Genomic DNA, 5381 nt, shown 5'->3' on the forward strand with positions numbered 1-5381 from the left:
CAGAGTCAAAGCCCAAATATGACACAGCCATGATGTACGTAATGTTCATGTTGTAATATACAAGGAAGAAGATCCCGGAATAAACACTACTGGTTTTCCAGGGCCAAACTAGGCAAGTCACTTAAATTCTCTGAGTTTCCATTTCTCATCTACAGTCAAGGTGACAGCAGGCAGTGACTCTTGACCAGGCTTGCTGTGGGGTTGCCAGAGGCCATCTCCATGAAGAAGTGACCTAACGCACTGCTCGGGAGGAAAACCACCATTCCATTCCTTAAGAAGCTTCTATATGCTTGGACCATAGACAGTCCTATCATTCAGCCTTCCCCCAAACACCGTAAGGTAGATACGATCTCGATTTTATTGCTGGGCTCACAGAGAGATTAAGTCATCTTCACAAGGTCCCACAGCTAATAAACAACAAAGATCTGAGTCCTGCGCTGTCTGACTTCACCATGAAATCTTTTCCCCTCCATCAGCTGATGTCCGGGGACGAGGGCATTTGGAGGAAAGCCAAAGAGGGAAAGAGAAATCCAGGGGAAGTTACTTAAAAAAAAAAAAAAAAGACCCTCCCAGAAACTGTCATATATATAAATATAGCATCTTTCTGTGTGGTCGTTAAGCTAAAAGGAATTAAAGATGTTCTTTTCCATAAACACAGCCCACTCTTGTTTCGAAAACATAAGCACACAAGAAGATACAGAAGGAAGGAAAAGTCACTCCAGCTGGGAAGGATGTGTTCCAGAATAACCACTGGTTTGTGTCTTTCCAGAAGCTTCTATGCATATACCTTAGTTTCTACACATGTAATCTCTTACTGGATACAGGATGCTCTGAATGACACTGTTCTCTTACTTCTTTGTGATCAAAACAAACCAAAGGACCTAGACAGAAGAGGGAAAGAAGAGAAAGGGGAATCAACATATATTGAATGTTCACCGTATGCCGATCTTTTATAGAAAAATTGACTCACTTTACCCTAACAACCACCCTGAGACCTTGGAACCAGAATCTCCACTTACAGATAAGGTCAGAGAGGCCATGAGGGTTTAAGTAACTTGTCCATAGTGAATCAAGGCTGGTTCTGACTGTCCCTGAGGCCCATCGGACTTTCCTACCAAAGTCCACACCATCCCAGACCCTATCAGGACTGTTATCTTTCCCAGGGGACTGCATACAAAAAGGGGAGCCCCAGAGTCTCCTGGGGTGGTGGTAATGTGTGTGTCTGTGTGTGCGTGCAAAAAACACTTGCTTTCAACCCCCTGAGTGAGCCCAACCTCCAGCCACGGGAGGAGGGCACGTCTCCCTTAATCCCCTCCACAAGCCCTCCAGCAGCTGAGCAAAGTCGCCGTGCAGAGCCTTCCCTACCTGCTTGCCTTTTAGCCCCATGGAGGCCAGAGGTAGAGGGAAGCGGGCAGAGGGAGGCCCAGAAAACACACAGCCCCCATTGTTTGCTCTACACAGACCTTCTTCACAGAAGGCAGTGTTGACCGAGCTTTGTTTATCTGAATTGCTCAACACTCTGCAAAGTGGAAAGTTGAATACGAGGCCCTGAGAACCTGTTTCAGTAGAATGGAACGCATTGATTTCTCACTACATTTCTGGAGCATGTTTGTTTTTTGTTCCCAGCCATTTCATTGAATTACTTCATTTCTATTGGCCTACCATGAAAACAAGCCTCGCACCGCCTCGAGCCAAATGATATTTATGGATCCTGGGCTTCCATGATCGGTGTCTCCTGAAATCCTCGCTGGAACCCTGAGAGGTCAAGGTGATCACCCCCATTCCACGCAGTGGGCGAAGCGACCGGTCCGAGGTTCCCAGCAAGGGTGGCAGAGCTGGGCCTGAGCTGCTTCCCCACTGCGGTTCTGGAAGCCCTCCCAGGACATTGGGACCGGAAGGTGGAGAGGAGGAAGCCGTTCCTTATAAAGCTGAGCATATACTACCCTGTAACTAGCTAGTCCACCCAAGAGAAATGAAAACATGTTCACACAAAGCCTTGTGCTTGAGGGCTTATAGACACTTTATTCATCATAGCCAAAGCTGCAGACACCCAAACATCTGTCAACAGAAACTAATTGTGGTACACCCCTGCAGTGGAACTACTCAGCCAGAGACAGGAGGAACTTCGCAAACATGTTGTGGAACAAGGAAGCCAGAGGCCAAAAAAGCACACAGTGTCCGCTCCCACTCTCTCCATGTCCTTCTAGAAGAGGCGAAACTGACCTATGGAGACAGAAGTCCGAGGAGAAGTGACCTTCAGTGGGAGATCGGAGGGTGGACAGAGTGGGGAGCTTCCCGGGTTGATGGATTCGTTCTCTGTATCTCGATCGAGCGGCAGTTACACAGATGTACGCAAATATAAACATGTATCGAGCCATGCATTTAGGATTTATGGTTTTACTGCATGTAAATAACACCTCAGTAAAAGTAAATACATAAAAAGGAAAACAGGGAGGCAGTGATCGCACATGTCTGGTGATTGCAGGTGGAGAGGGGGAGGGAAGGGAGGGTTCAGGGCAGGTTTCGTGGAGTCATCGCATTTATTCTCTCAGAGCCTCACCTGCAGAGTGGATATGATAAAACCCTCTTTGCAGAGCTACTGGAAAGAGAAGAGTTTGTGTACACAGGGCCTGGCACCCAGGAGCCAGGATTCGGCTGTGGGCATTTGGGGATGGGAGGTGGCGGGGTCAGCTCCTGGGCGGCGGGACCAAGGAGCTGCCCCTGCACCTGCCCGGCCAAGTCAGCAACAGGAGCAGGGAAGGAGACACAGTGCACACGACGCAATCCCCCTCCCTCGGTACTATTTCACCATCAAATAGCTTGGCCCTAGCTCTATTGTCTTCCTGTGAGCCTTCCCCTTTCCTCGTGGGGCAGACGGAGGTGGCAGATGGGAGCAGCAGCTTGTGGGGGGGGGGAGGGGCAGGCTTGGCCAGCAGGACAGCGTCACTCTAGGTCCTGGCTGTGAGCCCACTGCCCCGGTCCCCTCTGCCTCTCCCTAGTGGGGGCCTCCCTTCCCCACAGGATGGCTTCCAACTCAAATAGACAACAACTGGTTTTCGGTCTAGGAAGCTGCATGCCCCATGCCCATTTATAGCATTCTTTTTAATTTAAATCAACTTAAGGAACATATAACATATTATTAGTTTCAGAGGTAGAGTTCGGTGATTCATCAGTTGCACGCAACACCCAGTGCTCATTGCATCACAGGCCCTCCTTAATGCCTGTCACCCAGATGCCCCATTCCCCCCACCCCCCTCTGCTCCAAAAACCATCAGTTTGTTTCCTAGAGTTAAGAACCATTCTACGGGTTTTCATACTCTCGCCCTGGCAAGACGCCTTAACCATCTGATAGAAGAAACACTACGTTTCTTTTCTTTTTTTTTTTTTTAAGATTTTATTTATTTATTTGAGAGAGAGAGAATGAGCAATGGGGAAGGGCAGAGGGAAAGAGAGAGAGAGAAGCAGACTCCCTACTGAGCAGGAATCCCGACCCAGGACTCGATCCCAGGACCCTGGGATCATGACCTGAGCCAAAGGCCGATGATTAACCAACTGAGCCACCCAGGCGCCCCAAGACACTCCGTTCCTGCTTCTTCATTCGTTTTCCCTCAGTTCTTCCAGCAGCCTTGAGCTCCTGCTTTGTGCTCAGCAGAGTCAGAGTCGGAAAACAGGATGCCCCGCCCTCAGGTAACCACACTCCAGCGTCTGAGCTGAGCCCTTGTCCTGCAGTCACGTAGGCTGGTTCCAATCTCCCCTCTGCCACTCGCCAGCTCCGGGACCTAGGACTCACCGGCTTGACTTCTATGAGCCTCAGTTCTCTCGTCTGTCAAATGGGGATAACAAAAGTACCCGTGTCTGACATGCTCAGTAATTGTCAGCTCTCAACGACACATGTTACCAAGTATGCTCTGGAAGCAGCAAGGAAGGAGATGTCCCCCAGCACGGCCAGTTTGTGGGGGTGGGGGTGGGGGCAGGAAGGCTCCTCAGTGACGTCATCCTCGCCCCGGATGTGAAGAGACGCACTGAGTTGGCCACACTTCCTTCCCGGGACGGAGCAGCCTGTATAAAAGCCAGCAGCCTTAGAGGCACAGCCGCGAGGGACCAGTGGAGCTGGTATGGTCTGTGGTCTCGGGCAGGGATCAGCAAATTTGTTCTGGAAAAACCAGACAGTACGTAGGCCTAATTTTAGGCTTTGCGGGCCATGCACTTTCTGTCACCACGATTCGATTCTGCCACCGCCGCAGGAAAGTGGCCGTGGAGGGTGAGCCAACAGCGTGATTGTGTTCTGATAAACTATTAAACGTGGACAGGGAAATCTGAATTTCACGTAATTTTCCTGCATTACAAACCCCTTCTTCACGCCACCCCGACCTCTGCTTCTGCTGTCACATCCCCTTCTCTGACTCGGACCCACCTGCCCCTCTTTTATAAGGACCCTCATAATTACACTGGGCCCATGCCTGGAAAATCCAGGATAATGTCCCCTCTCGAGATCATGACCTTCATCATATCGGCAACATCGCTTTCACGGTGACACACTCACAGGCCCTGGGGATTAGTACGTGGGCATCTCTGGAGACGTTATTCTATCTACTGCAGAGGGATTAACAGGAGAGCGGCTGACGTGATGACCCAGGAGGTTTAAACTGGTCACACCTCACCATCTCCACGTGTCTACACCCGCAGGCCCATGAGGGCCGAGGACCGGTGAGCAGGGTGAAGCAAGAGGGGAGCTGGAGACGAAGAGTTGACACAGAAGCCTCAGACCCGACAGCAAAGTCCGAGGGATGGCCATGGGTCCTATGAGGGTCGGGAGGGGTGAAAGAGAAGGTCGCCGGATGGGAAGCAAGCAGCTGGGGGCTCGGAAGGCCATCCACAGCCATGTCGAGTGATGCGGAACGGACCAGGCCGGCCCCTGTTGCCCATCTCCTGTGGTGTAGGATGTGATCCACGAGCCTGCAGATGTCAGGGATGAGGCCGGGAGACGGTGGGCCTGTCTAGGGAGGCAACTACCTGATTGCAGGAGGAGGAGAGGTTTGGACCCAGCTGTGGGCCGGGAGAATTGGACTTTCTCATGGCCCCAAGGGCAGGGATGCTGGAGCATAAACAGCCCCCACAGGAGAGGACTTCAGGGGAAGCCAGGTCTCTGGGGACGCTGGGTATCAGCCGCCTGACTAGTACCCGGGCAGGGGAGGGGCTGCTGGGGCAGGTGATGGGGAGCTGAGCCCCAGGGCTGAAGTGGGGCAGAAGGAGAGGCAGGTACGAAAGCTGCCATCAAGCGCCGTGTCCCAGGGTCCCACCTGCTGGCTGTGGACCTGCCCTGGGAGTCTTTGGTCCTTCCTGTCACTGGGGGATGGGGAGACTACATCTAAGGAGGTGAA

This window comes from Zalophus californianus, chromosome 6, assembly GCF_009762305.2.
Source record: "Zalophus californianus isolate mZalCal1 chromosome 6, mZalCal1.pri.v2, whole genome shotgun sequence".
Lineage (NCBI taxonomy): Eukaryota > Metazoa > Chordata > Mammalia > Carnivora > Otariidae > Zalophus > Zalophus californianus.